Raw genomic sequence first — 18,354 nt, forward strand, 5'->3', positions numbered from 1 at the left:
CGCTTAAATTATACTAATTGATTAATGTGATTAATATTAGTACGTAAATAATATGTGTAGTGGTACACGTATATTTACGGAGTGATTTGGACGAATTAATTATGGAAATATTTAAACATGAAACGATGTTTAAAATAAAATTACACGTATTTGTGCGACAAATATAAGAACCAATATGGAGCCGTAAGTGGGCAAATGGGCCGTATAAAATAAAGCAGTGGATGATTACTCACATAATTATTTCACCTTACTTTATATACTACCATAATTTATCTTATATAGATTTTACATGTGATGTAAGATTAAATTATATAAGACAATTTGTCCACTCCAACACTCCACCCCACCCGCCACTTTCCGTTCCTATTTACTCCATCCTTTGTTCATTTCTACACTACATCATTTTGTATGTTTTGCATGTGAAGAAAAATCAATCATCTCTCTAAAATAATTGTTCATCTTTACTAAGATTGTTAGTAAACAAATTTTATTACTAAGACTTGTTAGTAATATTACAAATAATATCAAGGGTATAATTTTAATAAGTTCTAGTTGAATACTTGTTATTATTTTGGGTAAGTTCTTGGGTGCATCTTGAAGGAGATCTTCTCTTTGAAGATTAGTAAGGAGGATCATCTATTTGGTATAAGCTCAAGAACAAGCTAGTAAGGTGAACTAGTTTGTGCCCATTTTACCATAAAATCAATGTAAGAAAATTATTTTTCCTTAAATTTTCTTTTTTATGCTTTCATATTAGCATGCATGTTACATAGATCACCTAAATGATAAATTATGAGATAATTTAATTTTTATTAGAGAGTCTAATATGGATCTATGATCTTTCATAATTGACTCGGATTAAAGTGATTAACATATTATTAACATGTGAACGAGGTCATAAATACGATAAAACATGAATGAAACAATTAGAACGAATTAATTACAAAATTTATAAGGTTAATAATTACAAATTAACAAACTAAACAAATTAATTAGACTAAACAGGTTATTAATGATGAATTAATGACGGTGAAGGTAAATAATAGATACAAATATATCAAGGATGAATTCCAGAGATTCAATATGGATGAATCGAATCCCTAAAACCCGAATTGATTTGATGACGAAAACCCGCAAATATGGATTATAAGGGATTTAAGTCGGGATTTAAAAGATGAATTAATTATGAAGAATTATTGTTAAAATTATTATACTCGAAATTCTTACGTTAATGGAACGATGAACAATTGAAAAAGAAACAAAACAATAGAATTACCGAAGGACGGAGGAAGAAGAAAGGAAGCAGGAACTGCGGCAGCCTCACGAAGAGGCGCAGCAGGTACTGCATCCCTTTGAAGAGGCGCCGCAGTTGTTGCGTCCTTTCTCGACGGTTGTCTTCTGATAATCCGTAAAAAGAGGTTTTAAACAAGGTTTTAGAAATCGGTTTTAAAAATACTTTCGACATAAATTGTGATTACAATAAATAAAGAACAATAAACAAAAGAAGGATTTACACCCTCAGACTTACATGTTTGACGAAACGAGATGAACTAAGTTAACGTTTAGTGATGCTCGACTCGAATGTAGACGAAAGTGCCCTCTAGGAGGAAAACGAACAAGATTGATTAAAGTTGATTATTGTGGAGTTGGTCAAATTGGTCGGTCATGCAAAACGAGGCTGGTACTCAGAAAGATTTGAGCTTACGTGGTCGAAAGTTCAAGCACGTAGACGCCAAAAAGTAAGAACGTGGTCTTAGAATGCAAAGGAAGAAGAGAAGGGCGGACACTCGCGTGAGATATATGAGAGACCGAAGGTCTCTATTTATACTAATCACTTTGGAAGTGAATCTCGAAAAGATATGAAAAGATACGAAAAATACGCAAAAAAGGACTTGGGAAGAGGCGCGGCAGGCACTGCGTCTCTTGGAAGAGGCGCATCACTTGCTGCTTCCTTTCCCAAGTGTTTCCTCCTGCGGAAGAAAGGTTTCCGTGTTTTGGTTATGGAATAACGGATTAATATTGTTTTCCTTAATATTTTGTGTGAATATTACGGGAAATTCTTTATCAAAGATTAAAAGATTGCAAAATATGGAATAGAAATATCCGGAACATTCCAGAACATCCTGCCTTGGTTTTAGAAAATGAAGACGGTTTTTTGACCCGGACTCCAAATGTACTCTAATTACTGCCAAAATGACCGTATTGGCACGTAGATGACAATTAATAGGTAGACACAAGTGTTTGAGCGATCACTTGACGATAAACTTACGAACTGTCACAAATCGTTCCGCGTACCAAACATGCGGCCCAATCATTACCGGGTGGTTTACGGGAGGTGCAGAAAAGAGGCATCTACAGAGCCCCCACTTTGACTGAGGCTTGGACAAGGCGAAAGTCAAAGTATAGCCATCAGGTCAATCGAAGATTACAACCTGATGACTATGACGACGCGAGGCGGCTCAAGGGGTCTGAACAAAGGACCTGTCGTCGGGAACATTTTAGAGTCTGTCGACTATCGAGGAGGGTCGTTTAAAGTCTATTAGACTACGTAAGGAAGCTCTCCAGCCATAAGAAGAGACCATACCTGAAATTTCTTGAAACTCCAGGGGAAACAAAACGCGATATTGGGAGAAGACAACAGGACATAGTCTGGAACTGCTGGGAGAAATCTGCTTGTGGTCGGCTTCAAACAAACTTCGGAAGAGCTTGGGGTCGATGTTGATCTCCATGTCTCGAGAGGGAATGTATATCCGTGAACTCTCACTGGGGGAACATAATCGGGAACTGATCTCCATGTCTCGAGAGTGAATGTCTATCCGTGTACTCTCGCTGGGGGAACATAATAAAGGCATGTCGAAGCACCTGTCAAAGAAGAATCGCTCGTTGTAACAAGTTAGGTCTTGGCAAAACATGGCAACAGTTTGCTGTTGTCTTGGGAATACGGATCCGGGCGAAGAATATACGTCAAAACGGACCAAATATGTGATATAGCATCGAGGAAGAGGCGCACCAAAGATGGGCCCACAAAAATAACAAACTCATAACTAATCTTCGAAAATTCCAATGGAGGGAAACTAAGGAAGAGGCGCAGCAAGAGCTGCGCCCCTTGAAAGAGGCGCAGCCTCTGCTGCGTCTTTTCCTAGGCGTGTCAATCCTGCGTAAAAACCCGATGAAACAGGGGGGTTTGTTTCATTATTTCGAAATACAAATCCTTAATTTCTCTCTCAAATTCCAACCATTTCCATCAAAATTTGATCCAAAAGCTTGCATTTTCCATGACTAATCGAGGTATGTGTATCAATCTTGCATTTATCTTCCGTATTTGATCAAATGGGACCGACAAAATTAGGGTTTTCGACCCTAATTAGTCGAAAATTTGGGGCTTTTCTCCCAAATGATTTTGCCTTGCAAAATTGACTTTGTAAATGGCTAATTGGTAGTGTAAGGATCATAACCATGTATTTGTTTCGAATTTTCATTGAGTTTTGAGCATTTGAGTGAAATTGTGACAGTTTCACAGCTAAACCGTAAATCGCTTCGAAAATAATCTTAGGATTGCCCATTTGTGACGAAACTTGGTATTTGGAATCCTTGCATGATGGGTAAACTTCCTAACATCTCGGAATTTTTATTGGTGACGGCTTTTTCAGGACACTTCCTAGGGCATAATCGTCGTTATAACAAAATGCTGTCGAAATTCCGACTCGAACCCATGACTAGGCTTCAACTTAGGCTTGACTTGACCCAAATTACCACTCGAAAATCCCCTAATTGAGGCTTGTGTTCACTTGACGCGGCCTATATTCACTTTAATTTTGCAGGCGACGAGGCTTCTACATCTGGGAGGGATCCCATGGATGTGGACACTGTCCTTGACCCTTCTCAGATGCTTGAGGAGGCATTAGAGGAGGCTTTCACTACTGCGGTGACGGCTGCTGAGGAGAAGGTTGTTGAGGAGGAGGAGGAGGCCCCGAGACGGGCCAACGTTGGATGGGGTGGTCGCCAGCTGAGGGGAGCACCTGCGTGGGCTGAGAACTGGGACAGTAGGCACCTGCTTTGGGCTGCGGAGGGTCACTTGTCCTACAGGACAGTGAAGAGCTTGGTAAATCGAATTCATCACTCTTCATTCATCTTCTTTCATTTCTATTTGTCATTCCTTTTCTTCTTCATCTAAGCTAAAGATAGCTTTTGTTTCAAATCAACATAGGAGGCCGGGAATATCAGATCATTCTCGGGCTACACGACGGCGATGGGATGCTAGGAGAGGCTGTCGGCGGAGGAGCGAGCCATGATCGAGCAGGGAGCATTCGGCGCCCTGATGCAGGCTTGGAGGGATATCTCGAGGAGGAAGCTTCGAGCTAACCTCAATCTCGTCCGAGCTTTCTTGGACCGGTTTGGGACACGACCTCCACGTTTCACATGCCTTTTGGCGAGGTGGGGGTCACGTTAGAGGACTACGGCATGATTTCTGGTCTGCCGTGTGGGACTGAGGTGGTGGAGTGACCGGAGACAACCATGAGAGTTGACACGGCTGAGGCTAGGAGGTTGATCGGCGGGAACTTGGCGCCGAAGGCTGCTGCGATACCTGGTTTGGTGCCTAGTTCTTGCGTTCGGGACTACTTTGCGGGGAAGACCCCGGCGTCAGTGGTGATCGAGAGGAGGGAGACGGCTCCTCCTCCTTGTACCGCAGAGCAGAGAGTCCGTTTGTGGCTCTGGTGGTTTCTATCTTCGATCTACCTCGGAGACAAGGGAGAGAGGATTTCGACGAAGCTTCTTCCATTTCTTTCTGACCTGAGCTCCCTAGGCCATTGGGATTGGGTCACTGCTGGTTTTGCAGTCCTCATCCGCTTTATGAGGGCCATGGTTCATCCGGAGTTGATGGAGAAGGGGACTTCTCCTGCTGCTGTCGGCCCTTGACTGCTGTTGGAGGTATGAACCTTCATTTATTTCATGAAAGATCATTTCCTTTTCTGCCAAATTACGAAAGATCGTATTTGACTATCTTATTTTACAGGCGTGGGTGTACTCCTACTTTCCGGGCCTCGCGCCCAAGAAGACGGAGCCGGTGGAGAAGGCATATCCCATTGTGCGGGATTGGGTGATGTGCCATAAGAGGAGCCGGCGTTCCTTCCACGACGTCTGTCGGCGGGAGGTGAACGCTCTTCAGTTGGACGGCGTGAGTACTTCAACTTCGTTCGTTTTTTCATTACTTTTTCAGAACTGATCATGAGAATGACTTCTTGTTTGCTTTTCCCAGTGGGTGCCCACGCCTTGGGTGGAGTATGTTGGCGCTCCTCCCTTTGTGGCTGAGGTCCTTTGACCTAGGAGCTCGAGCCGGTTGCTGCTGAGGACGTCGATGGGTCATGTGTGGTACTTGGGTGAGCACTTGGCTCGTCAGTGCTCTCGGGATGTCTTGACGGTTCCCATCGATCCTCCTCGGACGATGTTTAGGGAGCCTTCTGAGGCTGAGAGGGAGGCTGACCTGGCTGGCGTCGATGGTGACGCCCTCCTTCTTTCGAGCGAGGACTACTCGGCATTCCTCTACGGGAGGTTGGCGTACTGGCCGGTTGTGGTATGTGCTTTACCCTCCTTTATTTTTGATTATTTTGAGAACATGATGAATAATCATCGGTTAATGGAAATCACTTGACTTTGCAGGAGGTCGAGGCGGCGGGCATCGAGCCCCTAGAGTACCCCGAGACCCTCGAGTACACTGACACGACGGGGATGACGACGATCTCCGAGCTACGTGACTTTGATTTGGCGGTGAGAGATGCTGGCTTGGACGAGTGGCAGCATTTGATTCGGAGGGTTAGTCTCCTAACTTGTATAATTTTGTGTAAGAACACATTTGCCTGAGTTTGTACAATCGTTAAGAATCTTTTCTTTTGAAATGCAGGTTGCGCCATCCCGGTTCGTGGCTTTATGGAGGGTAGCCAACCGGCTGCGGGCTACTGCCGTCGTGGCACTTGTTGGCGGTCGAGGACGTCAGGTATGAACCTTCCGTTTGCTTCATTTTCGAATTTTCTAGTCTTCCTTATGTTTGAAATGATTGACATGAGCTAATTCTTGTTGTTTGCAGAGGGAGCGCGAGCTGGAGTGAGAGCTTGCCCAGTCCCGGGAGGAGACAGCTCGCCTGCTGAGGGAGCTCGAGGTCCGCGACGCCGAGGTTGTTGCTCTCGAGGCGAGAGTTGCTGAGCTAGACGGCTACCAGCAGTAGATTTTTTGTTGTTTTTTGTTTTTTTTTTTGCTGTGTTTTGTACATTTGTACATTTTTGGGACCTACATTTTGGACATTCAGACTTTGTTTTGGGGCTCGTGCCCCCAGTTTAGTGTAGATATCCTCTCTTGGTTATATATATGATGGCCTGAGTGCCTTTGCTGCTGGGTTGCTTTGTTTGTACCTGCAGGTTAGCTTTGAACGGCTTTGGTAGATGACGGTTTGCGCCGTCATGCTGCCGAAATTTACAAAGAAATCACATAGAACATAAATTTGTACACATGGCCTAAATTAGCGCAAAACCATGACTCGGAAAAAAATGCAAATATTTTGCCGGAAATGACCGGACGGTAGGGAGGGCTACCCCCTAAAAAAAGGAAAAAAATAGAAACATACTCCCTCCATTCAACTCCACTTTACAAGTATTCTATTTCCGTTCATTCAACTCCACTTTACAGGTTTCCTTATTTGGACATGTAAAAGACCTTTCTATCCTTATTGAAAATTTATATTTACTAAAAATGTCATTCATACCCCACACAAATCCACCATAAAACTCACCTTTATATTTTTTTAATATCTTTAACCCCACCAATCTCTTTCCCTATGTACTTTTAATAGTTTTTTTAATCCGTTTCTTAATACCCGCGCAAAAAGCATAGTTGCAAAGTGGAGTTGAATGGAGGGAGTATAAGTTTGAAATATAATGCGGAACGGAAGTGAAATAATTCCCCGAAAAGAAAATTAAAAAAGAAATGTATAAGTTTGAAAATGAATAAATTAAATTGGTGAAATGATTCACTAACAGAAAATATAAAAAAGAAATGGATAAGCGTGCTAAGATGACGAAAATGTCGATATCGCCTTGAAATGTGTGCCCGAGAAATTAGGAAACACAAAATATGGCAACTTGACGTATTTACCAAAATAATAACCCGTATGAATAGGAAATTATTCGTTGAGGAATTTAGGACAGATCCAACGCGGAAAATCAAAGAAAGAAAGCTGAGGAAGAGGCGCAGCAAGAGATGCGTCCCTTCGAAGAGGCGCAGCAGGTGCTGTGCCTGTTCCCCAGTGCATCCGTCCTGACGGATTTTAGAAAACATCTTTTAGTATAAATAGAGACGTCAAGGGAGGTTTTATTCACATAATTCTTCCATCTCTCTTCGTCTTATTACATAAAGCTCCCAAAATAAGCATACATCATGAATACTCTCGAAATTCGTCTAAAAGAATGGACAAATGAGTTCTCTAATGTGGAGAAACACGACACGGGTGCTTATAATTTTGGATCGCTCTTGAGTTTGAAGCTGATCAAGGTAGTCAAACCGTTCTTAGATGTTTGTCTTGATTATTGGGACCCGAATTATCACGTATTTGCCTTCCCTAGAGGCGACATTTGCCCATTTCCCGAAGAAATTGCTGCGATTGGTGGTTGGGACTCGGAACACTTGCCTGTTATTCCCTCCACTTCTCAAGGGTATAAGAACAAGTTTAGAGACTTGCTTGGGTTGGCAAGAGCTGATGTGGACCGTCTTGTGACTTCTAAAGGAGTGCGAATGTTGGATTTTATCGATCGATTCATCAATAGTGCAGATCCCACCATCTCTTATGTTGCGAGCCGAAGGGCATTCGGGTTTTGCCTATTACATATATATGTCCTTCAAGGGCATGTTGATGAGGATTTGAGAGGCGGCCCTCGTCTGTTGAGCTTGATTGAGCAAATGGAGCTACGCAGGAGCCCAGCTTGTCTGTGTTTAGGAGAGATACTATTGGGTTTAGATAACAGGAGAGCCAATCGCGACCTTCCTTATTTGGGAAGTCCCATTATATTGCAGGTAAAAGAATTTGTTTGTATTTTTTTTCGGTTTTTTTTTTTGGTTTTGCGTTTTTTTTTTTTTTGATTCCTGCTTCTGGTAGGTCTGCCTTATGGAGCGTCTTCGATTGATCGAGCCCCCAGTTAATGTTCATGCTTATCATGCTCGCTCAATTGCAATGAGGACCAGGCTCTACATGGTGGACTTCACTCGAGTTTGCAATTACTGGGAAAACAAATTAAAGAGTGAAGATGGCCCCTTAATTAGATGGATCGTACCATGGTGGCATCTCAAATCTGTCACTGGAGTATCTTCTTTGGATCCTGCCCGATCTGTTCGCATTCCCAGCTCGGAGTTTATGGTATGCATCTTCCCGGAGAGGTTGATGAGGCAGGTTGGGTTGAAGCAGATGATTCTGGAGCTTGACACTGTCCCGCGGACTGCCGTGGCGCTTACTACTGAGAGTCGAAGAGAATGGGCTATCAAATGGGCTCAAAGGAACATTTGGTTCTTGAATTCTTCTGTTAGTGCTCTATGGGTGTCGGATTCCTATCTGCGGTGGAGGAAAGCTACTACTCTGGAGGAGCGTGAGAGATTAAGGAAGCACGAGCCTGTTGACTACAAGGTTCGCGAGGTAGAAAAGGAGAAAGAGAAGCATCTGACTGGGGGAGATGAAGAAGCTGGATTTCAAGTTGTTCATCCTTCGAAGAAACCGAAGACTTCTCTTGCCATCGAGATTGTGGTTGATAAAAATGGCAAAGCAAGACCACGAGAGAGACCGTTGGTGATTAGGTCCGAAGTGGCGCAAGAGCGTCCGGCTCGAGGTCGGGACAAGAAATTTGACAAAAATGACAAAGGCAAAGGGAAAATGGAAGAGTAGCCTAAATCTTTATTATTATATATGATTCTTATTATTGTAAGAAGAATTTGGGGTTTTTAGAATCCTAGCCTATTTATTTTTATTATGTAACGTACTATTATTATTAAAGAAATGAAATAAAAAAAGTTAAGTGGTCATGAAACCGTTATGATTTTCTATGATTATTCGTGTCGAATTTTAAATGCAATTGCAAATGTCCTTCTATTTACATTTAAGATAATTCAATGGGTTGTATCCCGTGAAGGATTGCCTACGTTTTCATTTAGAAAATGAAATCAAACCCTTGCGCGTAGTTCGAGTAAATGTAAAAGAATAATTGTTCTAAGCAAGAGCTTGTAATGAACTTAGAAAATAAGCATGAGCTTTACTTACTCCTAAAATGTAATTTAGTTTATTTGATGATATGAGGATGACGAATTGTCAAAATGCAAGAGCAAGATGACATTAGCTTAATCCAGCTTGGCCAGGGGCCGTTTATTTCGTGCCACAAGAGCGACACGTGAGGTTACGCGAGGCGCGTTTTTGCTTTTATTCTAGGCATAGTAACGTTTCAGTTGGTCGAGGTTTATTGGGTTGGCAAATTCATTCCCATCTAGGTCTGTGATTCTAACTGCACCCCCTGGAAGTATGGACTTGACTAGAAATGGCCCGGCCCAATTGGGTTTGAATTTTCCTCGTGGATCGACAGGTAAAAGAGCTCTAATTGATTTGAGGACCAAGTCTCCTTCTTTGATGTTCCTTGGCTTAACCCTTTTGTTGAAGGCTCGTTTGATATGTGCTTGGTATGTTTTCATATTGTGTAATGCACGTAACCTTCGTTCATCCAGGAGGATGAGTTCTTCATATCTATCCCACTTCCACTCGGCTTCTGTGATTTGACTTTCGAGTAAAATACGCAAGGATGGTACTTCTAGCTCGACTGGTTATACAGCCTCCATGCCGTAGGTCAAATAGAAAGGGGTGGCCCCAGTGGGCGTCCTAAAAGATGTACGGTATCCCCATAAAGCAAAGGGTATCTTTCTTGGCCAATCTCTATAGTTGTTAATCATTTTCTTGAGAATCGTGACAACATTTTTGTTTTCTGCCTCTACCACGCCATTGGTTTGTGGTCTATATGGCGAGGAAAGGTGATGCTTAATTTTGTACTTGGCTAGCAATTGTTCAGTCTCAGCTTAGAAATGTGATCCATTGGCACTGATGATCTCATGTGGGCAACCATATCGACAGATAATGTTGGTTTGTATGAACTTTGCCACGTTCTTGGCTGTAAGACTGGTGTAGGAAGCCGCTTCTACCCACTTGGTGAAATAATCGATTGCTACTAGAATGAAACAGTGACCTCCTATTCCGGCTGGAGTGATCTTGTCGATGATGTCAATTCCCCAAGCAGAAAATGGTCAGGGATATGTCATGGTGTAAAGCAATGAAGGAGGGACATGTTGCATATTCCCGAAGATTTGGCAATTATGGCAATGTCTTACATATTTGATGCAATCAGATTCCATCGTGGTCCAATAATACCCCAAACGTGTGATTTTCTTTGTCATCATGGGTCCACTCATGTGAGGACCACATTCTCCATCATGGACTTCTTCCATCACTTTCCGTGCCTGTGAATGATCAAGACAACGTAGGATTACACCAAGAGGTGTTCTTTTGTATAATTCTCCTTGCATGAGAACGTATTGGGAAGCTAGCAAGCAGATAGCGCGTTGTCCTCTTTTGTCCATTTCTGGTGAATAGGTGCCATTGAGCTTGAAGTTTAGGATCGCTTGGAACCATATGATTTCTTCTTCATTGGTGATTTGGTGCACATAAGCTGGCTCTGATCGTCGTTCGATGCATAAAGGCATTTCTACCATGCTATCCGGCATATTAATCAAAGATGCAAATTTTGCAAGAGCATCTGCAAATTGATTTTCTTCACGAGGTAGATGTAGGTAGGTTACTTGATCGAAGAATTGGGCAACTTGGTCTATTCTGGCTTGATAAGGTGCTAAGGTTTCGCTTCAGATTTTCCAAGATCCCGTAATTTGGTTGATGATCAAAGATGAATCCCCATGTACTCGAAGATTCTTGATGCCTAAACTTACTGCCGCTTGCAATCCAATGAGACAAGCTTCGTATTCTGCAGCGTTATTTGTCACCTCGAAGTCGAGTTTGCCAGATATTGGTGTATGCTCGCCTTCAGGAGAAATGAGCAACACTCCTATTCCAAATCCTCTTAAGTTCGATGCCCTATCAAAATAGAGGTCCCAGGAGTCTACATCCATTTGGAGTATATCCTCATCCGGAAACGACCAGGTGTCTATCGTTTGTGTATTATTGATGGGATTTTCTGCGAAGAATTCGGCAACGGCGCGCCCCTTTATAAATTTCAAAGGTACATACTTGAGATCGAACTCTGAGAGCATCAAAGTCCATCTTGCTAAACGTCCATTGAGAACGGGTTTCTCGAAGAGGTATTTGCCAGGATCCATTTTGGAGTATATTTTGACGGAGTATCTAAGCATGTAATGGCGTAGCTTCTTCGTTGCCCACACAAGAGCGAGGCATGTCTTCTCGAGTGGTGTGTATTTCCACTCGTACTCCAAGAACTTCTTACTAAGGTAGTAGATAGCTCTTTCTTCTTTTCCTACAGTTTGAGCTAGCATGGCGCCCATGGCCGTTTTAGTTACCGTGAGATATAAACCAAGAGGTTGATCTCGTTGAGGTGGCATGAGCACTGGTGGTTTGGCTAGTATTTCCTTGATTCAGTCGAAAGCCTTCTGACAGTCATCATCCCATATGGTGCGTGATCTGTTTTCTTTAACTTCTTGAAGATAGGTTCGCAAATCATGGTTAGTTTCGATATGAATCGACTTATGTATTGCACCTTGCCTAGGAATCCTCTAACTTCTTTTTTCGTTTGAGGTTGCGGCATTTCGATTAGAGCTTTGATCTTAGAAGGGTCTATTTCTATACCTTGTTGGCTAACAACGTATCCCAGGAGTTTGCCAGATATTACTCCGAATGCGCATTTCTGAGGATTGAGCCTCATGTTGTACTTCCGTAGCCTTGAGAAGAATTTGCGAAGGTTCGCAATGTGCCCCTCTCTTTCCTTGGACTTGACAATCATGCCATCTACATATACCTCAAATTCTTTATGCATCATGTCATGTAAGAGTGTAGTTGCGGTGCGTTGGTATGTAGCTCCGGCGTTGATTAACCCAAATGGCATAACCGTGTAGCAATAGGTTCCCCATTGAGTGACGAAGGCGGTCTTATGCATATCTTCTATGGTCATCTTGATCTGGTTATATCCTGCGTATCCATCTATGAAGGATAGTAACGCGTGATCTGTCGTATTATCCACTAATATGTCGATATGTGGTAGAGGAAAATCATCCTTAGGACGCGCTTTGTTTAAGTCTCTAAATTAAACACAAACACGGATTCTCCCATCCTTTTTGGGTACGGGTACTATGTTAGCTACCTAGTCTGAGTACTCGGAAACTTTGATGAAACCGGCTTTGAATTGTTTATCGACTTCTTCTTTGATCTTGAGAGCCCATTCTGTCCTCATTCGAGGAAGCTTCTGTTTCACGGGTTTGAAACCTGGTTTGATTGGGATTCTATGCTCTGCGATGTCCCTGTCGATCCCTGGTATATCTTTGTAGGACCAAGCAAAAATGTCTTTGAACTCGTGCAGGAGGTCTATGAAATTGGCCCTTTCGGTGGGGCTCAAGGTCGTCCCTATCCTAAGTTCTTGGGGTTCTAGTTCAGTTCCTACGTTGATGGGTTCAGTATTTTCTATCACTGGTCCCCCTTCCCCCTCTTGTAGTATTTCTTTGGCTATGTAGGGAGGTATTTCGATTGAGTCTGGGTCTGGGTCATCCTCATCATCATCGTAAACAGAATTGCATTCAAGATAACACGAAGAGTAAGCAGAACCTGATTTATTCATATTAAAATTTGAGAAAAGTTGAAACAAAGAAACCATCTGATCTGTAGTCAGTGGTGGTAAAGGGACAGCCGTTGGAACATTTCCCGAACTACTGTTGTTATTTGACACTAAGCTAGGAGAAACAAGGGGAGTGGGAATGACGATAGGAGGAGACTCTCTAAGAACTTCTCTAGACTCCGACTCTGACTCGAATTCATCGTCTTCTGGTTCTCCTTTGAACATCTCTCCTTCTCCAGTGGTGAGCTTGAAGAGTCTTCCTTGATTGTTTGTCCACTTGATCGATTTTCTCCATCCTTTCTGTTGATTAGTGTTGGTTTCTGTGCCCAATGTGGTAATTATCTCATCTATGATTCTTTCGGCGCTCTTTATTAAGGGAAGATCCTGGAGGTAGACATCTTCCTTGCTATCCCTCCATATCCCATTGATCGCCTCTTCTTTTGGGGAGATAAGATGTGAGCAATCTAAGGTAGATTCGTCACTTGTAATCATAAGAACTCCAAGAGGATTCTGAGTGTTGTTAGGCTTACCTCTAGGCGATATTGGTAGGCGACCGTCTTCAAGTATATCTTGAAGTACATTTTTCAGTTTTTAGCATTTTTCTGTATCATGTCCCTTGTCTCTATGGTATTCGCAGTACGAATTCTCATCCCAGAATTTGGACTTCTTTTCTGGTTCGGGTGTAGGGCCTATGGGTTGAAGTTTACCAAGTTTCATCAACCTTTTCAGAGCGTTGGAATACGTGTCCCCTAGATTGGTGAATTTCCTTGGTGGGGTACTCTTTTTAGATGGCTCGAGAAGGTTAACTTCATCAGTTTTACTAGTAGAGCCGTAAGAACGACTTGTTGAGCCTTGATATCCACGACCTATCGTTTTGGACAAGAGCCCTTTATGGATGTCATCTTCGATCCTTGTCCCTAGTACAGTTAAGTCTTTGAAGGTCTTAATGTTTTGATACCTTAAATGATTTTCATAGATGGGCTTTAGGTTGTCCACGAATTTCTCCACAAGGGTAGCTTCATCCGGACGTTCAACAAGTTGAGTACTAGTCTTCCTCCACCGACTTAGGAAGTCGGTGAAACCTTCTTTGTCATTTGGGGTAAGAACCTCTAAAGTGCGCATGTTGACTTGGATTTCAGCATTATCCGCATATTGTTTAGCAAACTCGATTGCGGCATCATCCCAGGTAGTGATTTTCTTATGCTCTAGCGAATAGAACCATTGTTTTAGGATGGTGTCAAGAGATGAAGGAAATATCCTTAAGAACATCTCGGGTTTAATGCCTTTAATAGACATGTAATCCTTGAAAGTACGGATATGGTTCAAAGGGTTTTCATGCCCCTCGAATTTCGGGATATCCGTCATGTTGAAGTTGGTTAGAAACTTGGAACTCACGGCTTCATATTTGCGATTGTTTTCCCTATAAATGTCATCCCCTTTGAGATACATCAATTGTTCCTCCAAGTATTGGAGTCGTTTCTCAGCTGCAGTCATACCTATGGGAGGGTTTTCGTCCCCGAAGTTGTTCACAAATTCATCAGACACTTCACTTTCTCGAGGAGGCATCCTCGTTTCCACGGCATATATTCGGCCCTCAATTATGTCAAGGCGATCATACACTTGGTCTTGAGTAACTTGGAGACGAGCTCGCGCGGCTAGGATTTGATCATTACCATTCTGGAGTTGGTTGAAGTTCACGTCGCTTGTTTCAGGCATCTTGGAAACTGGATAAGATATCGACGACGAATCAAAATATGATCGGTCATTCTAGTACACTTACTTGAAAAGAAATTTTTTGACTCGAGAAAGTGGGAGTGTGCCACTTGTGTCAAGTGAGTTTTGAGGAAATGACCAAGCTTGAAAATGTTGGTCCTAGTCAACTTTAGTGTAGTTGTAGGAGTAGACTCGAAGTGAGATTTTGAAATGGGTTTTGAGGCCCAGATTTTGACTCGACAATTGGACAGAGTTTCGACTGGTTTTGCGCTAATATTAGGCCCAAGTTTCGAAATGTTTACATTTTAGAGAAGGATTTTGATTTTACAAAAAAAAAGTCATGGTTTGTTTAGAAATGGTGATCACATATGGTACAAACATTATACAAGCATTATAACGGGATGCTGAGTGCATTTAAAAGGGTTTTGGTTTAAAGGGTGGGTTGCCATACCGAACAATCAAACCCGAAGTCTGTGGAGAGGCTCGTATCAAACAAGAGTAAGGCCGATTCCTAGTCCATTTCCTCAAGTAGTGAAAGTCCTTGATACAAACAAGAGTAAGTACCATGGAATGGATGACGTCAATCGCTATCCATCATTAGGCCCAAATAAGAATTAGGACCGTTTAGACGGGACGATTGGTCGAATGGGTTGGGTTGGGCCTAGGAAGGCCGAATAAAACGATCTAGGAAGACCGAGTTATGAAAACCAACAACTGTCTTGTACAAACTATTCCCTGACCTTGTTCAAGTTTCACCCTTTTGGCTACACGTAAGTGTATTATCCCCAACGGAGTCGCCAAACTGGGGACGCAGGCCCACGGGGGCGTTTGGGAACAAGCGTTTGCATTTATGGAGTCGCCACCAATTTATTGTGGAAAATTGGAAACCGTTCGAATACCTCGTGTCATGTCAAGACACAAAGTAGTGACATGAACACCAAGAACTCGTTACCCTTAGCATTCTATGTCTAGAATGACTCTCGTAGATGCCAATGAACACGGATGTTCACAGAGATCTGGAGTAAGGGGTGAGGGTACGTATTAGGAAGCTCTTTTGGTCGAACACCTAATCCCGCCCGCCTCGATAGCGGCCTCTACTAATGATTAGGGAAATTATCTATACTCGATATGTTGTCGATTATATGCATGCAATGCAACATCCAACGTTTTAATCCTAACATGTGAAGAATTAGACTAAGTCGGTTAACACGTAATTTAACATACAAGTGGGTCGAAGTAAGAATTTAGATCGATTACATGTGAAAACATACAAGCAATAATAAAAGGAATACAATAATGAAAATTACAATGATTACATCGGTTTTAATTGATTTATGTCGAAAATACATTTAAAACGGATAATTTGGGAAAAGAAAGAATAAACAAATTAACAAACAGAAATTAGGGTGATAATACGATTAATAGTTAATTAAATATGTAATTAATAAGCTAGGTCAAAGCAGAAACGGGAATTCAGAGACAGAAATCAACCGGGAACAGGCGCAGCAGAGTTGCGTCCCTTGGAAGAGGCGCAACAGTTGCTACGTCTGTTCCTGGGTTGAGTTCTGGCTGTGAAGCCGGAATCGCAACTCGTTAATGTTCATTGGTAAATTTAATGCTTGATTATGAGTAATTGACTCGGATGAAAGTGATTAACATATTATTTACATGTGAACGAGGTCATAAAAACGATAAAACATGAATGAAACAATTAGAACGAATTAATTACAAAATTTATAAGGTTATTAATTACAAATTAACAAACTAAACAAATTAATTAGACTAAACAGGTTATTAATGATGAATTAATGACGGTGACGGTAAATAATAGATACAAATATATCAAGGATGAATTCCAGAGATTCAATATGGATGAATCGAATCCCTAAAACCCGAATTGATTTGATGACGAAAATCCGAAAATATGGATTATAAGGGATTTAAGTCGGGATTTAAAAGATGAATTAATTATGAAGAATTATTGTTAAAATTATTATACTCGAAATTCTTACGTTAATGGAACAATGAACAATTGAAAAAGAAACAAAACAATCGAATTACCAAAGGACGAATGAAGAAGAAAGGAAGCAGGAACTGCGGCAGCCTCACGAAGAGGCACAGCAGGTACTGCGTCCCTTCGAAGAGGCGCAGCAGTTGCTGCGTCCTTTCTCGACGGTTGTCTTCTGATAATCCGTAAAAAGGGGTTTTAAACAAGGTTTTAGAAATCGGTTTTAAGAATACTTTCGACATAAATCTTACAATTGTGATTACAATAAATAAAGAACAATAAACAAAAGAAGGATTTACACCCTCAGACTTACATGTTTGATGAAACGAGATAAACTAAGTTAACGTTTAATGATGCTCGACTCGAATGTAGACGAAAGTGCCCTCTAGGAGGAAAACGAACAAGATTGATTAAAGTTGATTATTGTGGAGTTGGTCAATGGTCGGGATTTACTAAATCTTTCGGTTACTTGTCGTTAGGAGCACCTAGACCAAAACACAATTTATAACTTCACAAACAACTCTACAATTAGTAAAGAGGCAAGTAAAGGTCGGATCCCAAGGGACGGGAATTGAGATGAGATTTCTATTGCAACTAGTGGTGTCTTAGGGGTGTCACAATTGGGGTTTGATGTAGAAGATCACTAAACTAAATAGCAATGAAAGTAAACAAGCAAGATTAATTAAAAGGGATGTAAACAATTGATAAAAGGCACTAGGGTGTCATGGGGTCATAGGGGATTCATGGTAATTGATCATACAAACATATTCTCAAGTTATAAGCAAGCAATTATTGTTGTGATGGATCGAGTTGGTTTATATCTTACAATCCTAAGAAAGTTTGGGTCCCGGAGCCGAATCGATTAGATTGTACAACACCTACAAGTCGACTTAGTCTTCCCTACTCAACAACATGCATGGTCTAATGAGACTCGAGTTGGTTTATGTCTTACAAGTCTCATTGAAAAGATAGGTGATGGGTAAAAAATACAAGGATTCATAGGCTCACATTTCATCAAACATAACATGTGCATGAGTTGAGATCACAACAAGCAAGCAAATAAACTATGAAAGCATATTAATTTAAGCATGAATCATTCCCCATGTTAGTTTTCCCTAATTACCCATTAACCCTAGCTAAGTAACTACTCACTCATTATCATGTTGAACATGCTAGCAAGGTTGTCAATCATACCAACAAAGTGAAACATGATGAATAAATAAAAGTGATTAACAATAATTAAAGAGAGATTAAGAGAATTATACCTACTAATGATTCCAATAATAAAGCAAAGAATAAAAGAAGTACTTGATGCTTGATTGAGAGGTTGTCAATCTCCCAATAATAACCCAAATAATCTTCAATTACCCAAAATAAAGGATGAACAAGAGAGAGATTAAGGAAATAAAACTTGTATTAAAACTTGATTAATTGTTGATTACAAGATTAAAGAGAGATTTGATTGATATTAACTACACTAAAGATTGCTAAGAAGAACATGCTCTTCTAATTAGACTAATGGGGTATTTATAGTGGGGATTAGGTGGATGAATTAGGGTTAACTAAGGGCTTAAATGACGATTAAGTCCCTACTTAAGGAAATGCCGGTCTTTTTGGAAAGACTCCGGTCTCTAGAAAAAAATGTGCATCCTTCCTTGAAGTTTGAAGAAGACGAAATGGGTATGCCTGAGAATCCGGGCGTCTTTAACACGGGACGGGCGGATTTGGTGGTTTCTGCCCGGGCGTCTTGGGGTGAAGACGGGCGTCTTCTGG

Source organism: Silene latifolia, unplaced genomic scaffold (assembly GCF_048544455.1).
Source record: "Silene latifolia isolate original U9 population unplaced genomic scaffold, ASM4854445v1 scaffold_213, whole genome shotgun sequence".
In the NCBI taxonomy this organism is placed as follows: domain Eukaryota; kingdom Viridiplantae; phylum Streptophyta; class Magnoliopsida; order Caryophyllales; family Caryophyllaceae; genus Silene; species Silene latifolia.